General features: G+C 38.8%; 1 pseudogene; it reads right to left on the reverse strand.

The window, feature by feature from the left end:
* Positions 1-1,295: 1,295 nt before the first annotated feature.
* Positions 1,296-8,810, reverse strand: LOC132038232 (disease resistance RPP13-like protein 4; annotated as a pseudogene).
* Between the last annotated feature and the right edge of the window lie 1,249 nt (positions 8,811-10,059).

A 10,059-nucleotide genomic window follows, 5' to 3' on the forward strand; every position in this document is an offset into this window, starting at 1 on the left:
TAGAATCATTCTAGAACTAATAAATTATGGATATGTGCATTGCACGCAGTTCCCTAACTTCCTTGTTTTTACTCATGATGTTTGATTTAAAAGGTGGTTGGTTTGTGGTTTTTAAAACTGGCGACTCATCCTTACAACACAAGGTCAAAAACCAAAAGGGCAATGGCAACCAAAAAGGACATTTTGGGTTGTTTGACGCGACGCTCAAACCGTTGGTCGACCCAAAAATCGGGTTAGGCGAAAAGTGGGAATGTTAAAACAACACTGGCAAACATGTCAAGGCCAGGCCTAAATGTTCAATTTCTAGGAGCAATTTTCGCGCGTTTTGAGTATTGGAGGATCACAACACGGGAATTTTGTATCTATAAGCGGGGGGGATCCACCCTTGGGTGTGGGCTCGAGACCACAACTTTTACCCGAACCTTGTATTTATAATGTGAAACCCTTCAAATATAAGAAATTTGGTGAAACTTGATAAAGCAAATTTCTAGGGGAACCCCTTTTTTAAAATCTGATCGCCTCTGCATAGCCTTTGTCATCCATGGTGTTGGGAATATTTTGCAATCATTTGGATTCATAGGATATTTAGTATTTACTATGATTGTATTACCATATAGTAGCCTTGTATTTATTACATTTTCATTCTTTGTATTGTAATTGTACTATAAATGGAATATCTTGACCACGTTTTGCTTTTTTTCATTTTTAATAGATTTAAGATACTTTAGTTAGTAGATATGCAAGTTATGGATGAGAAAGAGTACTAAAATAACTTCAAAAGTTACTTTTGTAGCTCCAAAATTGTTACTGGATGTAATATCCAAGCAGTCGGAAACACCATTTTACATATTTGCTACGTACTTTCTAACTTGCTAGCTCTATCATACTTATATTAGTATATATACCCAATAGCCAATTTCCATTTGATTTTTGCTCTTAACGAACTTCCAATAGATATTAAGGCCACAATACTTTCTGTAACAAAGTCTGCACCCTTAGAAAGAGGAAACTGATGACTAGAATCCGATAAGCTCCATCATTCAAAGTCATATAAATTAGCAATCAGCAAACAATACAAATTTATCACCCGTCCATCACATGAAAACTCTATTAGAATAAGACTCGACAAACATGTACGATATTATGTAAAACAAGCATACGGAATAGCAAATACATCACGTGCTAATACATAATGTTGTACCGAGTTTTCCAAGCCAAAAGGGAAAGAAAAAAAAAGAAGAAGAAAATTGCATGATTGTGTACTGAAACTGAAGATTGGGAATCATATAATTTTACTACATGTCATCAAATTCTCCTTCCTTGCTTTCTGCGTGGCACGAAATCACGTCTTGTTCGTCCCCGTCTTCCTCCTCTTTCTCTGGCTTTGTCCAATATCCTAAACCTTCAACGTTACATGAGAACCTTTTCAACGCGAATTCGTGCTGGCCGACTTCTAAGTATTTGAGTGCCGGTGATTGTAATTTTGGTATGTTTCCCATGTTTCCCTGTACTTTGCAAGAATTTCAAGCACAATCCTTCAACATTCCACTTACCCTCATTACCTCCCTAAAATTTTTCACTCATGCGGTTAAGCACTCTTGAATCTTGATACAAAAGATGCTGGAGTTGAGGAAGTGAAATAGGGTTTATCCATCTTTGGTGTGGTTTCTCAGGAAGTTCTTTGGTATAATTCTTGACGAGCGTTGGTGCGACAAGTTATCCGACTTATAATGTCCTTGTTTTCACGGTCTCCAACAAGGCGTTGATTGAAAGCCTTTCTTGCAGTTTAGCTGTGTTCCGCAAACAATTCTTGTCCCCTATCATGCTTTCCTCTAGTTGTGTCTAATTGTAGTACCCGTAGTTGAGCCGACTATGATCACACTCGGCTGACAAACACGCTATTTCATGACTTGGTATCTTAAACCCGTACATCTCTCTTCAATATTGGAAAGCCTAGAGAGACCTGGTAAGCATGAAAGATGGACAACTTCTAACATCAAGAATTGGCCAATCTTGGAAGTGTAAGTTGATTGATGTTGGTAGCTTTTTCGATTTTGGCATTCTCTAAGAACCGGTATTTGGAGACTCCCATAACTTACTAACGAGAATCCGGATTTCATTCAACTTATCAACGCCTCGAAGATTTAAATAGCTAGTCGCTTTAGCGATGTGATCCAGTTCGTAGATCGGAGACGCATGTTTTCTAGCTTGACACATGACAGTCCAAGACCCCGAGAGTCTTAATTTCACCGAAAGCGATTTTCCTATCAAGCCGATGATATTTGTTACACCGCACTTTCGCTGGTTACACCGTACCTCGGAGAATAACTTGGTTAAATTTGAATGTAAAGTATGTCGAGCTATGGCTAGGTAAAACAACTGGATTGTGATAACAAAACATTATTAAGTATATGGTTTAAGTAAAGGATGTGAATTATGATCTTGTAAGCCGATGCCGGCAGAAGGATAGCCTTGGAACCAAAGGACATGACCATTATCAAGTATGGTTAGTGATAAATATCATGTGATCGAGTTTCGGAAGATTTTGGGACCAAGCAAATTAACGAAAATAAGTTTGTCAAAAATTTGGACCACGTTGGCAGAATTAAGGACAGAATTTTGGGCCAACTTTGGAGGGGTATATCTTTAGGTATATGGGGAGTTTTAAGGTGTTTCAAAAGCTTAAAATGAAGTTCGTCAAGTCTAATTTCGCAACAAACCGCTAATTGATAGGACATCGAAGTAGAGAATTATGGACGTTACAAGTTGGCCGACAAGCAGAAACACGTCTTCTGATCTTCTTCTGAGCATGGACTTGCTCACGATGCGCTACATTGAAACCGACCCGAATTTGACCCCTATATAAGGGGTAATAACCCCTTTTTTTCAAATTGGGATTTTAGCAAGAATTTGATTTTAGAAGGGAGAGTGAGGGTATTAAAAAGTGAGCAATTTTCAAGTAAAGTGGAGTAGTGGTTTAGGTCCTGATAACGCATGGTAGTGATTAGTATTGTTTGCGAAGGATTTTAGCGTGGATATTGAGGATATTCTGATAGTCTTAATAAGAAAAAAGGTATGAATCTTTCTCTTTTGGTATTATTTAAGGCTTATTTACGGAGATAAAGTCGTTAAGTAATTGTATAGTAAGTTGGTTAATTATAGAAGTTGGAAAACAACACATGTGGGCTATTTTATGGCATATGTTGGTGTTAGAAAGTGATGTTGTTAATGTTGGTATTGATGTTGTTGTTGTTGGTTGCTGAATTGGGGTTTCGGGCTAGGCATATAAACATGGGAGATCTGTAGATTCGATTTAAACGAAGAATATAGAGTAGTTTGAGCTTGAAAGTTTTTTAGTATAAGTATACTATGATTAGTCTAACGATAGTGTGAATCCTCTTAAATGTAGACTCGCGAATTCGTGACTTAATAAGTGTGGATAGTCAGAGGTGAACAAGTATGTTAAGGCTAGTCCCTTTCTTCTAAAGGCATGATTCTTTCTTATGAATCCAATAGGTGTTTCCAAATGTCCCCATGATCCCTCTATATGAATCCATAAATGTTTTTTCAGAATATTCGTATTCTCGAAAACTAGATATTCATGATTCTATAGAGTTCCCATGATGCTAAAGATAAACATGTTTTATGATGACGATGATCCTATTTCTAGAAACTCCTATGTTATAATTCCCTTACATATGTTTCATACAACCTCCTTACTTCCAAAAGTTGTGAGTTCGATTCAAAGGCATGACTTCTTTCTTAATAATCCATAAATGTTTTCCAAAATGTGCCTATTTTCCGAGTCAATGATTTATGATTCTATAAGCTTTTATGACAACAACAACGGACATGTTTTTTTTATAATGTTAATGACGATGCTAAAGTCAGAATATTTTTACATGACATGATTTATGCCGATGATGATTCATGTTTAAAAGTCCCAACTGGTTAGATTTCAATGTGAATATGTGAGAATGTTGAGTTATTTTCGTGATTTCTTAATTTTTATTCATTGTTGTTGATCTCACCTTATAATAATTGTTCCTTCAAGGTGAGATAGAGCGATGATGATTATTCCATAATAGAATCGGAGGTTACCGACCTTACGTCACTCCAATGTATTTATTGCTTTTATTTGGCTCTCATGAATGCTTTATATATATGTATGTATTTTCCTCACACCGCACCGCGCTATAGTCGGTCGGGCATGGCACGTAGATGTGCACACCACTGCAGTGGGCATGTTATGATATTACCCCGGACGCGGGCTAATGATGATAACACCGAGCCTTAATGGCCGGGCATGATACTATTATATATGACACCGAGCCTTAATGTCGTGTATGATACTATATATATGACACCGAGCCTTAATGGCCGGGCATGGTACTATGTATATGTATAGAAATGTTTTTTTTTTTAAAGGCTAAGCATGGCACGCGCCTTACGAGGCATCCGGATGTTAGTATCTCTCTTATTCGTGTTACTTCCATATCTATATTATGTTGTTATTCATGCCTTACATACTCGGCACATTATTCATCGAATGCCCCTTTCAGGACGACCGGCGCTCATGCCCGCAGTAGGCGGGGAGATGGATCGGCCCGTAGGTGTTCTATCTGCAATTCTGAAAGACTCCACTTACTTTGAGCTGCATACTATTTGGTATTGTCTTATGATCATTGTATTCTATGCAGAGGCTCGTAGACGTGTTTGTATGCTTAGATGTTTTATAGCTCCACTTAGGTTCATATTGTTGTATAATATTTTAGTGGCCTCTCGGCACTTGTTGAGCTCTTGCTACTTTCTTGTTTGCCTTGCCTAGCTTATGATATACGTTATGTTGTGGAGACCTTGTCGGGTCCGCATATGAACATATGTCCGAATGATCGAGATATTTCTATGTTGGGCCTTTTACGCGTGCGTGTGTTCTTTGAATTATGGTTTATAATGTTCAAAGTAACGGATAAGTCGTGTGGTTCCCGCAGTCGAAATGAGCGTCCGTCATACTCTCGAGGGGTATGACAATATTTGTCGTGATGAGAAGAAGTCGTAAGCTTTGAATTACCACCAAGGATTGAAAAGTTGTTTCTCACAGACCCCAAGTGCCTAGAGTTAATCGTGGCTATGTGTGCATATTTCTTTAAAAGCTACAAAATGACTCTTCTTCTCGCTTGAGGATTACCATGTCCCGAACCATGTCATGCATTTTGCAACTATAAACTTGTTACACCCCGTACTTTCAGAGAAGCATCTAGTAAGTTTGAATGTAAGTATGTCGAGCTATGGCTAAGTAAAACAACTTTGGATTATGAGGAACAAAGCATTATTAAGTATATTGTATGAGTAAAGTAGGAAATACGATCTCGTAAGTCATAACCAAGAAGAACGACCTTGGAACCAAAGGACATGACTATTATCAAGTATGATTAATGATAAATATCATGTGTGGAGAGTTTCAGAAGATTCCGGGACCAAGCAAATCGAAGAAAATAAGTTTGTCAAAAATTTGGAAATTGGTAAAATTTTGGAAAGAATTTTGGGTCAAATTTGGAGGGGTATATCTCCTAGTATATTGAGAGTTTTAAGGTGTTTCAAAAGCCTAAAATGAAGTTCGTCGAGTCTAGTTTCCAATGCAACAAATCGCTCGTCGATACAGCATCGAAATGGAGAATTATGGACATTACAAGTTAGGCTGGCAGAGCAGAAATGCTGCTACAGTAACCGGCTGCTACAGTGACCCGACCCGAATTTGACCCACTATTTAAGGATCAAATCTGATCCTAAACCTCATTTTCGCCCAAGAATTCTCCAAATATTTCCCAAATCTTCTAGAAAATTCTCTAACATTCACATTAGATTGTAATGTGAATTAAGTATAATATCCGGATTTAAATTTGGACAACGCGTAGTTGCGATTATACTATCGTATTGCGGTGTATCTTGGTTGGAATTCAAGGCAAAAATTGGAGATATCGTGGTACTAGTGGGAATAAGGTATGAATCTCTCCTTATTGATATGGATATAAGTTTATTTAAGGAAGTAGAGTTGTAGCATAATCGTATAGTGGATTTGTTGGTGGAAAAATTGGACAAATGTCGTGGGGGATATTTTATGGAATGAATATATTGGTATTGAAAATATTGTGGTTGATGTTGGTATTGTTGTTATTGATGTTGGTTGCTGGATTATGATATCGGGCTGGGCATATAAATAGGGGAGATGCTGCCCGAATTTCGGCAGATTTAAAAAGGGGTTTCATTTAAATGCTTGAGACAAGTGTGTGCCAACGAGTCTAATGCTAGTATAAATAATTTATATGTAGACATACGAGCTTGGGAGAATAATTGTTGGGTGACTAAGAAGACCGAAAGGTATGTTAAGGCTAAACCTTCCTTTCTTAAGGCATGATTCCTTTGTTGTGAACCTATACATGATATCTTCAATAACCTCGTTTCTAAAAGTACCAAAGCTTAAGGCCCCCGATGTTCTTGTGATATCCTTGAGCTTGTTTCATGGCTATTGATGTTATTCATTGATGTTGATCTCATCTTATGACTTTGTTCCTCCAAGGTGAGACGTGTTCATGATGACGGTTCCATAATAATAATCCAATGAGTTTAGGAACAGTTCTTAAGGAATGTTTTATAGGACATGAATAGAGTCAAAGAGGATCTCTAATGAGGTATTTAATGTTCGAAGAGAGATTCATGTTGTATCTTAGGATTTGGTTATAGTCTAGTCAAGCGGAAAGAAGTACTAATGGCCTGAGCTGTGCTTATAAATCTTATGTGATTATGTAGACCCTACGAGTTAAGTGATGACCACGGGAAGGGCATAGAGATTACTTATAGATGTTTAGTTATGATGTTGATTATAGTTACCGCTGGTCTACGACCAGTTAGGCAAATGTTACCACCGGGCTAAGTCCAGTTGGGTAGGTATGTATTTACCGGCGGTTCACGACCAACAAGGACGACATATATTTACCTACTGCATGCGAATCGATCGGGCTATTACAGCATCGGGTTAGACTGCGTTAGTATAGGATGATTTGTAGGATAAAGGCACAGTACTATACCTAGCCGCAACACATGTTCAGATAACGTTTGATGATAAGGTAACCGGAGACTATGGTAGGGTATATAGACCCTAGTAAAGATCGTAAGAAGATGAAGAGGTATGTATACATCAGATTTACCGTACGGTAGTTCGAAATGCCAAAGCTGATTCTTATTCTTCTCATCTTTAGTATATGGCTATTTTTGTTGCACTTTGCCTTGCATACTCAGTACATTGCTCGTACCGACGTCCTTGCCGGGGGGCGCTGCGTTCATGCGTACCGCCAGTGTCTTGAGATACGGCTTGACGGACCTTTCAGTAGGATACCGGCGGCCATGGCAGAGTCGTGGCACTCCACTTGCTTCGGAGTTGCCCTGTGAGTCAGCATGGCTGCATATGCATTTGCATGGGTATGGCGGGGCCCTGTTCTGGCCACTTTATGTCATGTACTCCTGTAGAGGCTCGTAGACAGATATGCACAGTTAGATATCTTATAATTATCTCGACTTATACTATGTTGTATCATTATTATGGATAGCCTTACCGGCACGTACCGAGATTAGTTTGGAGACGTAAGTATGTTATCTTTTGGGCTTGTGCCCTATGGCTTAAAGTACCTTGGTCTTATGTTTCCTTTCGAGATACAAAAAATGTGATTAACAGTTTGGTTCGCTCGGTTCCCGTAGGGTGCCGAGTGCCAGTCACACCTTACCAAGGTTGGGGTGTGACAAAACTCTACGATCAAAGTTTCTTCTTGGGCAGCTTCAACCAAGCACCCACGCCAGTTCAGACAAGTAATTAAAAAGCTACATGTGTTATGTTTTCGTGCCATTGCCACGGACTAATCCTTCCCCTACCCACCAACGAACCAATTGTTCTGCCTCAATTTCATGGTCATCTGTATAGATTGAGAAGCATAATATGCATTGCTTTAGATGAGCTGGAAGCTCATCATAACTTAGTTGCAAAGATGCCATTATGGATATATTGCTTTCACTATCCGATATCAATTTCTCTCGAAAGTTTTCACATATCCGCATCCACTCCCCGAGTGAATGTGTTTTTGATGATAACATCCCACCTGTGGTCCTGATGGCTAGAGGAAGACCATGACATTTGCTCACGATCTCCCTTCCAACTTCTTCCAATAGAGCATTACACTTCCCTTTAGTTGACAAAATGCAAACTTGCAACAATGACCAACTCTCTTCATCATCAAGCAATCTTGGTCGATGAATTCTTGTTTATGTGGCTCCCATTCTCTTAACAACATCCTCATTTCTTGATGTGATTATAATACAACTATTGTGCTCGATAAACTTGGGTAATCCCTTGAGATCCTATCCCACCATCCATCATCAATGCTCCATACATCATTCGTGACAATCAAGTATGACTTATGTGAAAGTGCTTTAAGAATTCTGTTAAGCATCTCTCCTTTGTCAGTTCCACTATCATCTTCATTTAGTTGTCTCAAAATTCCCTTCATGATTTCTAGCTTATCATAAGTTTGAGATACAGAAACCCAAACTTTCTTTTGAAATCTCACGTTCACTTTTACGTCATGGTAAACTTTTTGCGCGATTGCGGTTTTACCCAAACCGCCCATACCAACAATGCCAACACGATGTAACGACTCACTGTGAGAAAGGATCCATTTTTTGATTTTTCTTATATCTTCTGATAACCCCACAATTTTAGATTGGTAAAAAAAATGTGTGAGGTCCATCGCGTTCATCTCCATTGCTATCCTCGCTTCTAGATTGTTGATTATTGGACCAACAAATGTCCTAAACACGATGCATTTTCAATATCTCCTTGTTGAGTTCACGCTTCTTTCCGTTGTTGTATCTCGAAAGATATCTCTTGGAGATGGACACAAGCAATATGAATTCCCTTTTGCGTTGAGATAATCTTCACGAATTTGGCAATCGGATCGCTAAGTATTCCGTTTCATAAATTAGTTCTTAAAGATTAGATAAGGTTGACTTGACAGACTTACTCTTTGCTTTCTGCTTGTTTGCTTCAGTGAGATATGAACATATGAGGTTCAGCTCGTTCCCCATCTTTTGAAACTGGCTTTTAAATGGCATAACATATTGGGCATGCATATTCACTTGTTTTGCCGGAGTCGTTCATACAATAAGTTGAGTTACAACACGCCCATCTCTCAGCTACAAATTTATCAAAGTTGAAAATGTAATGAACCCTAATAGCCGTTGAACGAAGCGTAAAAATAAGAGTTCTTGATAACTATCGATCCTCGGTTACACAACATGGCTCGAGTATGTCATGACCCAACTAGGGGCCATGACGGGTACTCGGAGCTACTTTACGGAGCACCTCTCATCATACTTGTCATCAACCTCACCCGGATTATACATCATCCTCAACACGAAACTTATCAAAAGATAATTATTATCAATTTCCAAAACATATCTCTATATATATACATAAGCCCCCGAGGCTATCAAAATGATATACAAAATATACACTGAGGTGATCATAAGACATCTACTACTCACACATATGTATCTACGAGACTTTACTAGAATACTAAACATAAGAACGGGACAGGACCCCGCTATGCCCCAAATATATACACAAAAGAATATGTCAATAAGCTGCACCTCCGGAGTAATGGAGTGGTCCCGTGTATGTGCTGATAAGGCTCCTAGGAATCTGGGCCTTTTGCCTGTCTACCTGTGGGCATGAACACAATGTTCATAAAAGAAAGGACGTCAGTATGAATAATGTACTAAGTTTGTAAGGCATATACAATAACATGATAGAGAAATGTGAGAACATAAGATAAAGAGATAACTTGTATTGATCGCCCCGGCGCGGAGTCATGCTAATCCGATAAAATAAACAACATCATATCATGTATATATATATAAAATCACTCGACCACAGCTATTGATGCGATCATCATTAGCCCGCGTCCGGGCCTCCCCGCTCCGGTAAACATCTCATACCGCCCACCGTTGGTG

This window comes from Lycium ferocissimum, chromosome 11, assembly GCF_029784015.1.
Source record: "Lycium ferocissimum isolate CSIRO_LF1 chromosome 11, AGI_CSIRO_Lferr_CH_V1, whole genome shotgun sequence".
NCBI lineage: Eukaryota > Viridiplantae > Streptophyta > Magnoliopsida > Solanales > Solanaceae > Lycium > Lycium ferocissimum.